The sequence below is a fragment of the Lygodium microphyllum genome, chromosome 6, assembly GCF_053477565.2.
Source record: "Lygodium microphyllum isolate KBCC chromosome 6, Lygodium_microphyllum_v1.1.10, whole genome shotgun sequence".
Lineage (NCBI taxonomy): Eukaryota > Viridiplantae > Streptophyta > Polypodiopsida > Schizaeales > Lygodiaceae > Lygodium > Lygodium microphyllum.
The window spans coordinates 129,870,633-129,889,577 of NC_141140.1; positions in this window are offsets into that span (position 1 = coordinate 129,870,633).

Here is an 18,945-nt window from a genome sequence, read left to right on the forward strand (position 1 = left end):
TTCCTAGAATCGGACCACTGGTAAATCGGCATCTATCTGGCACAAGTCCAAATACATCTATGCAACCAAGGCCAAAATCAAGTGAAGGATAGTGATCTTGACCAAAGGGAGAATATCTCATCAAAATCAACTCCCTTTTCTTGTTTAAAACCCTTAGTAACCAAATGGGCCTTATATGCTAGCTTAGGGTGCCCATGGGAGATCTTTAACTTAAATGCCCACTTGTAAGGCAATGCCTATTTTCCATTGGGCAATGGAACCAAATCCCACATATGATTTTTCTATAGTGAATCAAACTTAGACTACATGGCCCTCTCTAAAGAGTAACGATCACCTCTATACATAGCCTTCTCATAAGAAAGGGGTTCATTAGAATTTGTCACCATAACATAATATATAATGGACTCATAATGATCAAGAGGACACGAGGCTCTAATAAAGTGTCTCAAAACTAGCTGGAGGGCTTGTATATCCCGTCTTCTCTATCCAACATCATGATCCTATATAATAGGTGGATTCGGGGCCACTACATCTTCTGTAATTAGTCACAAAGCAAGAAATATTCAAAATAGGTACTCTAATACAAGTAGAGGTAGAGGTCGTGGTGGTAGAGGTTGTGGTGGTGGCAATCGTGGGCAAAACCAAGGGTAATCTTATGACTAAGAGGAGCAGTCGCATGTAGGTGATAGAGGCCAATCTTGAGGCAAGAGAGCCATAAAGGATGTGGTAGGTAGAATGCAAGTTATGATAATGGAGAATGCTATAATTGTGGTCAAAAAGGTCATATTGCATATGATAGTCCGGAGAAGATAAGAGGTGAAAATGATAGAATTCGGAGAAGACACATAACATTTATGCATGTATTAATAATCATGTTGATAAATGAGAAGTTGTTTGTTATGCAACACATGGTGAATGCAATAAATATAGATGCATCAACAGTAATGGCTAATGATTTATGATATGTAGATTTAGTTGCATCTAACCATATGACATCTCATGGAGAATGGTATAGAGAAATGAAAAATCTCTAAATGCTATCTAGTTTTGTGAAAATAGGTGATAATATAGTGCATCTTCTTGCTCATGTTGGCAGTATTCCATTGTCTATGCAAGACGAAAAAGTTAAGTGTTTGGTTGATATGCTGCATTTGTCTAAATCTACTTCATAGAATATTTCATATATAAACTGGTTGCAAAATATAAGTAGGTGGGAAGGATGTTTACCTTAGATGTAAATGTATTCGAGTAGAACGATGCTATGTTTGCACAAGGTGCACGAGTTGTGGCTGATATTGACATTTGACATAAACATATTGGCCATGTAAATGTGCAATGATTGAAGAACATGCAATCATATGAAATAGTGATTGGCTTACTTAAGTTAAAAGTAGTTTATATGTAGAAAGTCTATGGAACATGCCAAGTTAGAAAACAAAAATGGAACACATTTTCTCATGACAAATATGTAAGCATGCATTTACTTGATGTTGTAAACATAGATATGTGGGGTCCTACAAATACTATATCAATGGCTAGACATAAGTTCTATCTAACCTTTATTCATGATCATACAAGGAAGGTATGGGTGTATTTCATGGAGGAGAAAAGTACCTCTCCAATAAATTCAATAATTTTTGGAAATAGTATGGAATTCAAAGGTATTTTACATGCAACTACACTTCACAATAGAATGGTGTTGTTGAAAGAAAGAACATACACATTGCAAAAATTGTACGAGTCTTGATCGTGGGCTAAAAAGAGTATGTCTCATTATTATTGGGCTGAAGCTATCTCTATAGTTGTGTATATTATGAATAGCACTCCCATTACTATAGTGCATGATGTGATACTAGAGAATAAGTTTACTAGTAAGAAACCAAATTTGTTACGTGTTAAACTATTTGGATGCATTGCATATGTATATGTTTCTAATGAGCTAAGAAAGAAGTTGGATCCAGGAGAATTATATATTTGTTGGCTATTACCTTGAACACAAAGGTTACATGTATTAAAATCTAGTTACACATAAGTTACATGTGAGGAGAGATGTTTTGTTTGATAACATGAGTAGTTGCCATGATGCTAAAAAATAGATTGTTATAGATTATGTAAAAGAAAAGGTGGTTGCAAAACATATGGTTCCACAATCACAGACATTGAGTAGGATAGAAGAGTTCTCTTGTAGTAGGTCAATTGAGAGACAATGGAGTGGCAAATTACGTGCGAATAACATTCCTATAAGTATAGCAAATCCATCATGAAAGGGAAAAAAAAGGGGTTGAGTCGCTTAGTTTGCTAGATGTTTTTGCAAGCTATTCACATATATATGGTGAGTCTAATGGTTCAAACTAGAGTATGCATGAGGAATTTGGCATTCCACTTGTTTGTACACCTAGTGTAAGGAAAAACAAGGCTAATGTAATGGGATAACAGAATACCCTGCAAGTATGTAGGTCAACAAGAGTAAGGTATCCCATAGATAGGTTGACATATAATGGTTATATTTCTCACCATTATGCATATATGGCAAAGGTTATAAAATCAATTGAGCCCACTTGCTTTGAGGAAGCTATTGGTCATGTGCATTGGGAGAAAGCCATTGATGAAGAAATGATTGCATTTGATATAGATTGGACTAAGCATTTGGGGCCACTACCAAAGTGAAAGAAAGCTATAGGTTGCAAATGGGTTTACAAAGTAAAATGTAATGTAGATAGAAGTGTGAGCAAGTATAAAGCAAGACTCATTGCAAAAGTTCATGCATCAACTTATGAGATTGATTATGAGGAGATATTTGCTCAAGTGGCAAAGATGGCAATTGTAAGAGCTATCATTGCAATAGATGTAGCAAAAGGTGGTCTTACATCAAATGGATATAAAGAATGCATTCTTGCATGATGAGTTGCAAGAAGGAGTGTACATGGAGCAACGATAGGGTTATGAGAGCATGGTTTGCCCCGATTATATGTGTAGGCTATGCAAAGTCTTCTAAAGCAAAAATTTGACATGAAAGATTTGGGAGATCTTAAGTACTTTCTTATCATTGAGGTGATAAGAATATCTAAGGGCATATGACTCTCATAAATTCAGCACATCTTGACGAGAAGTCCACCAATGGCTATGCATTTTTCTTTGGAATTGGGGTTGTGACTTGGAGTAGAAAGAAATAGCTCAATGTTGCATTATTGAGTATAGAGGTAGAGTACAAGGGTGTTGCTATGGAAGCATGTGAGGTAGCTTGAATATGAAAGCTACTTGATAATTTGGGGATACATATAGACAAGAAAGTTGTCATTTATTGTGACAATATGAACAACATACAGTTGGTGATGAGTAAACCAGTGTTTCATGCACGCATGAAACACATTAACGTTCATTAACATTTCATCAGAGAATGGGTCTTGGAAGGTGATGTTGATCTTATATATGTGAGCATAGATTAGCAGGCTATAGATATATTCACCAAGGCCCTAGGAGTAGAAAAGCTTCAATGAGAAAGGGTCTTGGAAGGTGTCGTTGATCTTATATATGTGAGCATAGAGTAGTAGGCTGTAGATATATTCACCAAGGCCACATGCACACATCACACCACAAGAATCTCACCCCACACATGCACAAAAACCCCATACACACCACACGTGTAGTCCACATGCATATCACTCACACACACACAGACACGCACACACCATGGGTGATAGGAGCAATGTGCCATATAAGTTACTCTCTATATACTTTGACATTTTGTATTGAGCACATACAAAATGGATGTGAGCATGATTGTAATGAATGAAGCTGAGAAGAGAGAGGAGAATGAGCTGAAGGGAGAGAAAGAGAGAAAGAAAGACTAGAAGATGAGAGAGAAAGATAGAAAATAGGGAAGAAAGGAGGAGAAAGCCATGGAAGCTGGAGATGAAGATAAAGAGTATGTTCTTGATAATAATTGGTTGCCCTAAACTAGGACTTTTACACCTTATATACCCCGGTCAGTGTGTTTGGGTGTCAAACCCCTATCCTGCTTGTTACAATCCATCCCCACCCTGAAAGTTTTTGCCCTAAAAACCAAATACAGCTGGGGGGAGTGATAGATGGGCTTAAGGAGTGGGTGTAGAGTACTACTGTGAGCCACATTACAATGAAAATAGGTGGGTAAAGACTAGGGACAACATGTTGTCCATAATAGGCATGCTGAGGTAACATTGTCATAACTTTTGATAGGCTACTCCAAATGGGGCTTGCCGCATGTCAAAACGGAGCTTATGACGTGTACTTTTAGTTTATGTAGGAAGCACATTGTTGAGATTTGGGCAAGCACAAAATTTTTCTAAAACATTGTGTAGTTTGCAGGCAGGGTGTGGTCAAAAGGGGGCATAATTGGCTAGTCTTTAGTCAGTTGGGCTTCTTGGAGGTGAGGAAATTCATTGACAATAATGGTTGGGCGCCAAGAGGCTTCTTCTAGGGGTAGGCCTTGCCATTTGATGAGGTATTCCTTGATGGATCAAGGCTTTTCTCGTTGCCCAATGATTGCCTCAAGGATATATTGAATGATACCTTCTTTGTCTATGGGGGAAAGTTCTTCCACATAGTTCATTGAGGTGCCAATGAGGGGCTTCAGCTGGCTAACATGAAACACATTGTGAATCTTGGTGGTAGGGGGGAGCTCTAATCGGTAGGTTAATTCACCAACTCTCTTAAGGATGCGATACGAGCCATAGAAATGGTGGGCCAGCTTGTTATTGCTGCCCTCTTTGAGAGTGGCACAACGAGACTTAGGTACTTTCAAGAGGACCACCAGCTCCCCTTCTTGGAATTCCAAATGCCTTCTTTTCTCATCAGCATAGAGTTCCATGTGATTTTGTGCCTTTTGAAGATTCACTTTGCATTCCTGAAGAAGTAGGGCTTGAATGGGATCCACAACTTGGCTTTGCTTTGAGAGTTGATCTTATCATTGAATAAGACTATAGGGAGGGGAACCTTATACCCATATAATAAAGGGGAAAACCCAATGCTAGAGTGGGTGGAGTTGTTATAGGAAAACTCAGTCAACTGGAGCCACGTATCCCAACTTTGCCGTACATCATGGCAAAAGTGCCGTAACTATGTCTAAAGCCATTTATTTACTCTTTCAGTTTGGCCGTCTATTTGGGGTTTGTATGAAATGGATGGAGCAAGTTTAGTGTCCATAGATGTGAAAATTGTTTGCCATGCAACTTGAAGACATACTCCATAAATTGAGTGGCCACTTGAGAGGCAGTGTATTGTGTAACACACCATGCACATTAATCCACCCACATGCACACATCACACCACAAGAATCTCACCCCACACGTGCATAAAAACCCCATACACACCACACATGTAGTCCATGAGCATATCACACACACACACACACACACACACACACACACATGCACTGTACACACAAAACACATGCAACCCACCTCATATGCCACACTACACACACCACACATGCACCCACACCCCCAATTAACACCACACACACACACACACACACACACCCCTCAACACATACCACACACACACACACCCCTCAACACATACCACACACACACACACACACCCCCCTCAACACATACCACACACATATGCACACAATTAAGGCACACAACCATTAGAAAATTATTACACACAACATACTACATGCATAAAATACACACAAATCCTTGATTCACACACACACACACACACACACACACACACACACACACACACATTTAATGTACACACATGCATACACACATGCACACCCTTAGCGCACATGCATATGCACAATGTACACTATAGCGCCACTACACATCACACATGCATACTACTCTTGTGATGGCTACAACCAATTGGCTTCCAACTCACCCTTGCCACTACCCTATTCACATGGGGGAGCCAAGGGGAGGGAGGAGGGACTAAAACCGACACATGAAGCACAAGTATACCACCTTGATAGATGTACAAGACTCGCATGACACACACCACCTAGTCCATCCACAAATACAAGTATCACTACACTTTCGTACATGTACACCTTCCTCTCAAGTTATCCTAGCATCGCTCCATCAGAGGAGGGAGGGTCAAGGGAGAGAGGAGAGAGGAAAGAGGCATACACATAGATTGTGCATAGGAATGCCCGTAGACACACACACCGCATCCATCACCTTAGTATACACCCATACATCCACGTGCACCCTGTGCATCCGTGCATCTGTGTGCAACTGCACATCTGCATATGCATCCGACTGCATATGTGTGCATCTGACTACAAATGTGTGCATCCATGTGTGTTTGATTACATACTTGTGCATCCACACAACTAGGTGCATTTGTCACCCCACATAGTATACACGTGTGCATTTGACAATTGCGCACATGCATCCACATACCTTAGTGCATTCAATTCACCATGATGTGTCCGACTACACACATGTGCATCTAATAGCACATAATGCATCCGATCGCATCTAGTGCATTTGATCATGCACAATGCATCCGATCACATGCAGTGCATTCAATCGCGCATATACCACAACCATGCACTATACATCTATGTGTGTATCCATACAACCATAGTGTGCATCGTACCTACATTATGGGCACCAATGTGCATCTGTCCACCCTAAAGCATCCATGTGTGCATTTGACTGCACACTTGTGCATTTGATCGCACCACACAGGTGTGCATCCACCTACTATGTGAGTCCATAGATGCACATATATATCCACACCCCTATATGCACCCTTTCACATATATACATACACTGATAGCACCTTAGGCACACATAGTACACACTAAGCATCCATTCATGCATCCCCATTGCACTCCATAGTGCATTCAACATGCATGTACATCCACTATGCCCTATGCACACCCACATATCCTAGTCAAACACACCATTGCGATGCATACGTCTAAACCTCTAGTCATGCAAACCACACCTAGTGCACCCACATTACTTTTAGGCGCACTCATATGCATGCTAGGACACGTGTGTGTTCAACACACTAGCTCACCTTCTCACACTAGGAACCCAATCACATGCATGTAGTGCACTTGCATACCAACCATGCCTAGTGTATTGTCGCAATAGACCCCCCCCCCCCCCCCCCCCCCCCCCCCCCCCCCGCCTAGGAACACTTCATTCTTAAGCACCTCATTTTCCCACCACACACTTGCTTGAATGCATCCCACATTAGTGAGAATAAGATAGACACAAACTCATGTGCATTAGAAATTAGGTACATTTGCACATAGTCGCACGTATTTCGCATATATCTAGGGTATGCACATATAAGTGCACGTTTGCACACATAATTACTAACCCATGCATCCACCCTAGGAGCCATGCACCTATGCTTTCACACTACACCACTTGTCCACACACATCAAACCAAGGCATGTAGGTTAGACTACATAGTCGCACATGTAAAACTTCATTGTGAAGTGAACTTGAGGCACATATATTAAACTCAAAGAAAAATCGCAAGGAGTTGAGCAAACAAAACCTAAGCTATGAGGAGCCAGTAGACACGTGAAGCCAACACAAATGGGAAGCTCAAGATCCAACACAAGCAACATGTACCATAATCCTTTCAAGCATTGTTAAATTATGATTAGCTTGTTGAACTGCTGCAAGATATTTTAACGATCCACAAGTGTTGAAAAAGAGAGAAAGCCTACTTGTGCAATATGCACTTGCACGAAAATTAACTCAAGAAAAAGTGCAACTTTTTCTCATGCCAGTCAACATGTGATTGTGGAAATTTGAACCAATGAAAGCACAATCTAGGGATGCCCAAAAGGGGGTTGCATCAAAAATCTAGAAGTGCATAAACATTGAAAACGGACATAGGACTTGTAACTTTTTCTTCTACCCAACTCTACACCTTCATCACATGCTAGAAACTCTAGTGCCAATAATAACTCTTGACTTACTTTATGAATACATTAGATCCTTCTCAATGCACCTTGATATTAGAACTCTCCACATTGATCCCAAGAGCTATAGGGCTGAATGACCAAGCATACATCCTAGGAAGACATAAGGTTGAGTACCCTCCCATTGCCACATTGGCAACCACCAATGCACTCAAACAAACCTTCACTCTCCTAAGGATTGCAACTTGAAAAGAGATCGTATGCATAAAAGATAAAAATATTCTTCAACTCCTCAACACAACAACCCAACTCCAAGATAAAATGCAACTTATATGTGCCCAACTCAGACAATATCCAATCACCATGTAGTCATCCCATGATCCACCCCACACGTCATCCATTGCACATCCTTGCAAGCCTAAAGCTTGCTGAAATTACTATCAATCATGCCATGTGGCCTGCTACTTCCCAAAGCCATGAACTGATGCTAGGGACCCTCAACACATTAGATTCACCTCCATTTGTTAGCACACAACATCTGCTGGTAACAATTTCCCTATGCCTAATGGCTCTAAAATTTCTACTAGCATGGCAAAGGCTATCACCATTGACTTTGAAGACGATGTGCTAATCCCACCTACTTATCATAGGGTCAAATTAATTGCAAAATGAGAGCACATCACTAAAGCTCTCATTGATAAATAAGTTGATTATAATATCCTTACCTATCACACTTGGGCTCCATCAGAGGAGGGAGGGTCAAGGGAGAGAGGAGAGAGGAGAGAGGAAAGAGGAAAGAGGCATACACATAGATTGTGCATAGGAATGCCCGTAGACACACTCTCTTCTAGGAAAATGCAAGATCTTAATTTGCCTTTGGAAACTAAAAAATTTCCATTCATGTTTTACGTTCTTCCTAATCCAAAGGATATTCGGAAGGAAATCCTACTTGGCAGGCCTTTAAAATATGCAACTAAGTGCGATGTCAACTACAAGAAAACATAAATACACTTGATCCTACTTGGTCTCAAATTCATCACTATCTTCACCAAAAGCAACCTTGCCATTGCTCAAGACAAGGGCACACAATGAATTTCTAGGCTAGACTGAAACTCAAGCTTAGAGAGTCATGAAGTTCTTAGAGAACTAGTAAAGGCACAAGATTAAAAGTAAGTGGGCCCTTACTGTGAAGTCCCTTAGTCCTAACAAGAAAATCCAATCATCTCACAACTCCAATCCCATTCCTAATACTACTAAAATAGACCCTCACGTAAGAAACAACAAAGATCCTAGGATATTATCATAAATTCCAATGGAGAGATAGCACAACATCGCAATGGGTTTGCTATGATAGATTTGGTTACCCAAACCACCTACATCACCACCTCTCTCAGTTATGATCCACAATTCACCCAAAGCACGGAAATGGAGGAAACAACCTAAATATGGATCATAGTCTAGGACAAAAACCACTAAAGAAACTGAGCAAGCTAAGACAAAAACCAAAAAGCCAATGTTCACTTATCGAAAAAAGGAAAATCAACCTAAGATTGAGATGCAATCATGTAATGCAATTTGTCAAATCTAGGGAGATTATTATAATACCTCATAGGACAACAAACCCAAAGGGGAAACCAAAGTGTCCACCTCATGGTACTACTCAAATTGCAGAAGACTGCCCAAGTAAGGCAAAGGTCGCACCATCAAGAAGCAAGGAGTAGCCATTAGAGGCACCAACTAGCCTGCTTAAGAGGCCCGAATCTCCTAAAACCTATTTACATATCCAAAAATAGGAAGCCCAGTAGTAGCAACCTCATGTGATTACTCAATCTATATAAGTAAACCCATAGAAACTAGCCTAGGACATTGCCACATTCAGCCAAGATAAGGATCTAACCAAGCAATCCATCTCAAACAACCAAAGTAGGCAGTTCGTTGACTTAGCTACTATTACTACACCCACACAGGAACAAACCCTTGATGTTGAGATGACAAGATCAACGTGCAAACATTGATGATGGACCACTTGGTTAATAGGGTCCACACATCTACACTTAGCATGCTTGGTGGTCATTGTGATCCTCACATGGCATTCACTTATCACTTTTTAGATTTAGTTTGTTGTACCTACCTACAACTGGCATAGTTATAATGCCAAGTGATTCGTATAGTCAGTTATGCACTATTTGACTTATTAGGCCACTTTCCTTTATATTGTATCTTATCTATACTTTGTATACATTGCATTGTGTATGAAAGAAAAAGAAGAAACTAGCAAGAAAATGTTTTGGCCTCCATCTCTCTTTGTTAACCCCCATCTAGAGCTCACACCTCTACCTTGAAATGCCTATTTGGATGCCAGAATATCCCACCCCCACCTCTATCTTTGCATGAGAGAAAGAGAGAGGGCTCATATTCTACTTGCAAGAGTGCAAGGGTTACCTAAAGTCATGTATGAGTAAGAGTTATCAAAAGAACTATCAAGAACACTACACAATATCAAGAACGTTGCGCACACACGTGCACACACACACACAGTGTTAAAACTAAGTAGGGAATATGCCAACCAAAATACGTATACCTATTGGAGAAATCCAATGCAAGTTGCAACATTTGAACATGAGTCAACTAAAAAGCAATTATTTGATCAAAACTAAAGTTACACACGTAAGCTTAAGGTTGTTGAAAGGGCAAAGTAACATAAGGTATAATAGCCACAAAATAAAAAATCTAATAATTGCAAAGATAAAGAGAGGTTACTCTTGATCCCTTATTCGTATTCCTGTATGTGTGTGTGTATCTGTGTGTATGTCACTCTTGTTGTGCCACATAGGCTTGGTAAATTTCTCTTTGGTTAAAGAGTCATCTGGGCAAACCTTCAAATAATAGATAGTAGAGATTTTTTACTTTTTGACTTTTTAGATATTTAATATATTAAGTTGGTATTTAAGATTTATGAAAATGCATTTTTTTGTAGCAAAAGGCTTAGATAAGCAAGGTAAAGATCTAAAAATTAGTACAAAGCCCAATGAACAACTTGAGAAAGTCAAGACCAATCAAGTAATCATGGTGGTGAAGCATTGATGCTGATGACAATGATATATAGGGATTGATTGAGATAAGAAGGAAGCCTTAAAGATTTTGTTTTTGAGGAAGCTGATAAAGTTCTATCAATTTTCATCACAAGGGACATGCTAGTGTGGAAGAGGCTAAAAGCATGCATTACATTCGCACATATTAGAGTAGAGAGCTTATCCCTCACATTCAGCTAGAGTATATTGATAGAATTCTTATCTAGGAAGGCTGGGACCCTCAAGTTGATGTAATGCCTTGTCATAGAAGGCCCTTGGTTTCCTTTGCTTGTTTACATAATTCAATATATCCAATTGAATATGAGGCTTTTAACTCAATCATGGGATTTTTTGTGGCATACCCACCCCTAACTAGGGTTGAGGAGGCAATGTTATCATTCTAACACCTCTCCGTAAATAGCGCCATATAAACCCCATCAAATGCACTAACATAGCTAGTCGACTAATCTCTAATTCTACCTTGCAACAAAATATTAAGGCCTCAACACAAGGGGATCAAACTTGAGAGTCCTAAACTTCTAAGGCCTTCCTAAGAGTAGCAAAACACCCATCCTGAAGAGACCGCTTTACAGCCCCTCAATAATTAGAGCAACCAACATAGAACTTGATTCATAGAGAGCAACAGTCTTTTAAACTTCTACAACCTCAAAGATTAATACATCAATCTCCCAAAACAATGTTGGTTTTGATTCTATCTAAAAGGTAGAATGGGTAATGGATGGCACTCATAGTGGTGATCGAAGAGGTGGTTGAGGACAAGCAAATAAAGCTTATCAAGATCTCGATTGACAACAGTCTTTCTACCTCTTTGATAAAGTGGTAATGGATCTTAATATGATGTATCTTCACATGATAGACCAAATGACATGCCAACTTGATGGCATTCATAGAGTCTGAATGCAATGTAGAAGTCATATATGTGATACCAAGTGGTCTAACCATAAGACCTCCTTGCAAGCCTCAATGGCTATTGTGTACTTATCCTTGGACAAGGCAGCCACCCTACACATATAGGAAACAACACCTTCAACGAAGCTAAATGCATAGCTAGAGGTGGACTTCCTACTATCTGCATGTCCTCCATAATCTAAGTCAATGTAACCCATGAGTCTAGTGTCTTGGCTACCATAGTAAAGGCACAAGTCTACAGTGACCTTATTTCATGATACCCTTCATGACATCCCAATGTCGCCTAGTACATGTCGCCATATAATGAGCCACAACTCCCACTATAAATTCTATGTCAAGTCTAGTGTCTATTATGGCATATATCAAGCTACCCATTATGGATGCATACGGGATCTTGTCCCTCTCATCATTTGACTAGGAACAATTTGCATGGATCACCTTTACCTAAGAAGGTAAAAGGGTGGCAATCAACTTATCACCCTACAAATGAAACCACTCAAGTACTTTGTGAATGTACTCCTTCTATGACAAGTAGAGGAGTCCCTTAGAGTGATTATGCATAATATGCATATCCACTATGTGAGAAGCATGCCCTTTGTCCTTTATCTCAAAGCTCTTTTTGAGTTGAGTCTTCAAAGCATCTACCACATCATGAGCACTCCCATCACAATCAGAGATATCATCAACATATAGTACCAAAATGCCATCATGAGCCATTTTCTATAAAGACATGGATCCATATCATTGCGGGAATATGACTATGAATGAATGAAAGCATCAAACTTGTGATACCATTCCCTAGGTGCTTACTTAAGTCCATAAGGACTTCTCCTCAACTTGCACAATTAGGTATTCCTTGCCCTTTTCCATAAAGTCCTTAGGCTGTTGCAATTGATGTATTGATGCAAGTCACCATGTAAGAAAGTCATGTTCACATCTATCTGGCACAAGTTCAAATACATCTATGCAACCAAGGCCAAAATCAAGTGAAGGATAGTGATCTTGACCAAAGGGAGAATATCTCATCAAAATCAACTCCCTTTTCCTATTTAAAACCCTTAGCAACCAAACGGGCCTTATATGCTAGCTTAGGGTGCCCATGCGAGACCTTTAACTTAAATGCCCACTTGTAAGGTAATGCCTATTTTCCATTGGGCAATGGAACCAAATCCCACATATGATTTTTCTATAGTGAATCAAACTTAGACTACATGGCCCTCTCTAAAGAGTAATGATCACCTCTATACACAGCCTTCTCATAAGAAAGGGGCTCATCAGAATTTGTCACCATAACATAATATATAATGGGCTCATAATGATCAAGAGGACATGAGGCTCTAATAAAGTGTCTCAAAACTAGCTGGAGGGCATGTATATCCTGTCTTCTCTATCCAACATCATGATCCTATATAGTAGGTGGATTCAGGGCCACTACATTATCTGTAATTAGTCACAAAGCAAGAAATGTTCAAAATAGGTACTCTAATACAAGTAGAGGTAGAGGTCATGGTGGTAGAGGTTGTGGTGGTGGCCATCATGGGAGAAACCAAGGGTAATCTTATGACTAAGAGGAGCAGTCGCATGCAGGTGATAGAGGCCAATCTTGAGGCAAGAGAGCCATAAAGGATGTGGTAGGTAGAATGCAAGTTATGATAATGGAGAATGCTATAATTGTGGTCAAAAAGGTCATATTGCATATGATAGTCCGGAGAAGATAAGAGGTGAAGATGATAGAATTGGGAGAAGACACATAACATTTATGCATCTATTAATAATCATGTTGATAAATGAGAAGTTGTTTGTTATGCAGCACAAGATGAATGCAATAAATATAGATGCATCAACAGTAATGACTAATGATTTATGATATGTGGATTTAGTTCCATCTAACCATATGACATCTCATGGAGTATGGTATAGAGAAATGAAAAATCTCTAAATGCTATCTAGTTTTGTGAAAATAGGTGATAATATAGTACATCTTATTGCTCATGTTGGGAGTATTCCATTGTCTATGCAAGACGAAAAAGTTAAGTGTTTGGTTGATATGTTGCATGTGTCTAAAGCTGCTTCATAGAATATTTCATATATAAACTGGTTGGAGAATATAAGCATGTAGGAAGGATGTTTACCTTAGATGTAAATGTATTCGAGTAGAACAATGCTATGTTTGCACAAGGTGCACGAGTTGTGGCTAATATTGACATTTGACATAAACATATTGGCCATGTAAATGTGCAATGATTGAAGAACATGCAATCATACGATAGAGTGATTGGCTTACTTAAGTTCGAAGTATTTGATATGTAGAAAGACTATGGAACATGCCAAGTTAGAAAACAAAAATGGAACACATTTCCTCATGACAAATAAGTAAGCATGCATCTACTTGATGTTGTAAGCATAGATATGTGGGGTCCTACAAATACTATATCAATGGCTAGACATAAGTACTATCTAACCTTTATTCATGATCATACAAGGAAGGTATGGGTGTATTTCATGGAGGAGAAAAGTGAAGTGTTTTTTAAAAATCTGGTCCAAAAACAGACAAGTATGTTGATTAAGTACTTGAGGTTAGATGGAGGAGAAGAGTACCTCTCCAATAAATTCAATAATTTTTGGAAATAGTATGGAATTCAAAGGTATTTTACATGCAACTACACTTCACAATAGAATGGTATTGTTGAAAGAAAGAACATACACATTGCAAAAATTGTACGAGTCTGGATCGTGGGCTGAAAAGAATATGTCTCATTATTATTGGGCTGAAGCTATCTCTATAGTTGTGTATATTATGAATAGCACTCCCATTACTATAGTGCACGATGTGATACTAGAGAATAAGTTTACTAGTAAGAAACCAAATTTGTTACGTGTTAAACTATTTGGATGCATTGCATATGTATATGTTTCTAATGAGCTAAGAAAGAAGTTGGATCCAAAAGGTGAGAATTATATATTTGTTGACTATTACCTGGAACAAAAGGGTTGCATGTATTATAATCTAGTTACACATAAGTTACATGTGAGGAGAGATGTTTTGTTTGATAAGATGAGTAGTTGCCATGATGCTAAAAAATAGATTGTTATAGATTATGTAAAAGAAAAGGTGGTTGCAAAACATATGGTTCCATAATCACAGACATTGAGTAGGTTAGAAGAGTTCTCTTGTAGTAGGTCTTTTTAGAGACAATGGAGTGGCAAATTGCCTGCGAATAACATTCCTATAAGTATAGGAAATCCATCATGAAAGGGAAAAGAAAGTGGTTGAACTGCTTAGTTTGCTAGATGTTTTTGCAAGCTATTCACATATATATGGTGAGTCTAATGGTTCAGACTAGAGTATGCATGAGGAATTTGGCATTCCACTTGTTTGTACACCTGGTGTAAGGAAAAACAAGGCTAATGTAATGGGGTAACAGAATACCCTGCAAGTACATAGGTCAACAAGAGTAAGGTATCCCATAGATAGGTTGACATATAATGGTTATATTTCTCACCATTATGCATATATGGCAAAGGTTATAAAATCAATTGAGCCCACTTGCTTTGAGGAAGCTATTGGTCATGTGCATTGGGAGAAAACCATTGATGAAGAAATGATTGCATTTGATATAGATTGGACTAGGCATTTGGTGTCACTACCAGAATTGCAAAAGGTCATCCATCAACTTATGAGATTGATTATGAGGAGACATTTGCTCAAGTGGCAAAGATGGCAGTTGTAAGAGCTATCATTGCAATGGATGTAGCAAAAGGTGGTCTTGCATCAAATGGATATAAAGAATTCATTCTTGCATGATGAGTTGCAAGAAGGAGTGTACATGGAGCAACGATAGGGTTATGAGAGCATGGTTTGCCCCGATTATATGTGTAGGCTATGCAAAGTCTTCTAAAGCAAAAATTTGACAGGAAAGATTTGGGAGATCTTAAGTACTTTCTTGTCATTGAGGTAATAAGAATATCTAAGGGCATATGGCTCTCATAAAATCAGCACATCTTGACGAGAAGTCCACCAATGGCTATGTATTTTTCTTTGGAAGTGGTTGTGACTTGGAGTAGAAAGAAATAGCTCAATGTTGCATTATTGAGCTTGAATATGAAAGCTACTTGATAATTTGGGGATACATATAGACAAGAAAGTTGTCATTTATTGTGACAATATGAACAACATACAGTCGGTGATGAGTAAACCAGTATTTCATGCACGCATGAAACACATTGACGTTCATTAACATTTCATCAGAGAATGGGTCTTGGAAGGTGACGTTGATCTTATATATGTGAGCATAGAGTAGCAGGCTCTAGATATATTCACCAAGGCCCTAGGAGTAGAAAAGCTTCAATGAGAATGGGTCTTGGAAGGTGACGTTGATCTTATATATGCGAGCATAGAGTAGTAGGCTGTAGATATATTCACCAAGGCCCTAGGAGGAGAAAAGCTTCAAAGCTTACTTGGAGTATAGGTCATGGAGATGGTTTTGACCTACTTCTTCGAGCACCATTTACACTTGATTTATATCTTGTGTGGATGTTTAGTCTCATGGTTATACTAATTGGTGGTAGCTTCTTCTCTTGGGCCACCAAGAGTTGTTACAATAGAGCTTTTGATTGTTTACTAAGTATGAGTGGCTTGATTGATTGTTTGTTTGTTTTTGCTGATAAGGCTAGCATGATTGATTGCTTGCTAATAGATCTTTCTTGGCCAATTTCCTCATGTTGAAGTTGGAGATCACTCTCATTCAAGGGAATGTCTGCTTTTCCACATACTTTGGGATCAATATTTCTATGGGAATGATTGAATTAGTACCATAGATAAGTGTGAAAGCCATTTGACCAATGACTATCTTATGAGGTATCTTATATATGGATAAATAGGCCTACCATGAGCTCTTTGTTTAAATCAGCTTTTGTGGCTCAGAAATTGTTTTGGTCAAGGTCTTAATTATAATTTTATTCATCAACTCTGATTATCCATTGGCCTATGGGTAGTAGGGAGCCAACTTTTGATGGATATAGTGTTTGACAAAATATGTTGTTGTGTGTGAACAAGATTAACCACCAAAGTTGTGATTGTAGCACTTTTCAAGCTTTGATGGTGGTGTCAAAGTGGCCTCTTGCTATTCCCCTATGTGCTTTCTATAGTATTTCTTCAAACTCAAGCTCACAAACACATCTTCTCAATAGGTTATCTTGTCTCAATCTATCCAATTGTCATACGATCAATTGATAGGATCTAGTGTGGATGAGGAGGCAAGTAAGTTGATTCTTCTCTATTGGGTGTTCGAGTAGTCTATATTTCAATATATTCACAATATCATTAGCCCAATAGGGTGTTAGGTTGGCCTTGAAGACCTAAGCCTCTTTTTGCATCATAAATAAGTGGGACTTCCCTTTATGCATGGCCATGTTGAAATCTAGTAGTAGCATCCATCTAGAAAAATGGCAAGTGGTGTAAGGTTTGTTTACCAAGTATAGTAAAGCTCAATGGTCTACGAAGAAGGTGAGGGGGTGGCTAGAAAATAGTGATGAAACTTTTTACTCCGTGCCAAGCCCTTCATGTTCTATCATAGAATAGCTCATCTCTATTTCCCTAAGTTTCCTTTTAGCAAAACTCATAGGAAGATCCATGTCATGCTCATCACACCAAGCTTGGAAAGTGCCCCAATTGTGATCTTGGATGTGTCTACATGCACATGGAATATAATCTTCTAATAAAATTTGTTATTGATTGTACTATATAAAGGTTTCTTTGAGCTTATCTAGTGAAAGGTGAGAAGGATCAAAGCTTGCTTGGAAGAGCTATGGCGGGAGAGCAAGAGCAAGAAAGAGAGAGAGACCAAATGGGAACTCAAATAGTCACAATATGTAACCAGGCCTTCCTTTATTCAAACTATCACTGAAAGAATAAACAATAAAGTGATGGTGATGGGTGCCCACCACCTACAGTGTGCAGTGGCAGGTACTGTCAGTGTAGTAATACACGAGCGGCTAGGTGGAGGCACCTTTACCCCCAATAACCTCCCACTTAAAGGCGAATTTGCCCCACTGATGAGGAGTGAGAAGAAAAAAGGAAAAGACAGTATAATATACACATGCATAACAGGATGAGGAAAAACTCATCTCATCCAACCCCCATCAATCTCCTCAGGAAGGCAAAGTGCTTAAGTAGTGAGGCTTTTCATGAGAAGATCTACAGGATTTTTCTCAGTGGAGATCTTGACAAGGTTAACAGACTTGTCTGCCACGACCCCACATATGAAGTGATACCTCACCTCAATGTGTTTCGTCTTCGCATGGAAGACCTGATTCTTGGCTAGCTGAATAGCACTCATAGAATCTGAATGCATCTTAGGTATAGCATCAATCCTAAGGTCATGAATCAAACGACCCAACCATATGGCCTCCTTGCAAGCCTGGTGGCTGCAACATACTCGGCCTTAGTGGTAGAGAGAGTTGTGCACTTCTAAACCCTGGATATCCAAGAGTGAGCACCTCTAGCATAGGTGAATACATAGCCAGAAGTGGACTTCCTACTAACTACATGTCCTACATAATCGGAGTCTGTGTATATCCCACAACTCCTATATCCTGGCTGACATGGAAAATACACATATCTGATGTACCATTCAGGTACCTCATGATACCCTTCAAGGCATCCCAATGTTTCTTGCCAGGTGTAGCCATATAGCGTGCTACACCAACTAAAAAGGCAATATCTGTGGCTATCATGGCATACATCAAACTGCCCACAACTGATGCATAAGGGATCTTGGCCATCTCAGCCCTTTGCTCATTTGTCTATGGATAATCAGCCTCTGAGACCTTCACATAAGAAGGTAATGGACAGCCAATAGGCTTCACGTCCTGCATGCGAAAACATTCAAGGACTTTATGAATGTACTCTCTTTGTGAGAGGTAGAGTAGTCCCTAATGCCTGTCGCGCTTAATGCGCCTACCAAGAATGTAAGAGGCATGTCCCGAATCCTTCATCTCAAGGCTCTTCTTCAACTAAGATTTAAGAGCATCCAACTCATCATGAGCTTTTCCTAC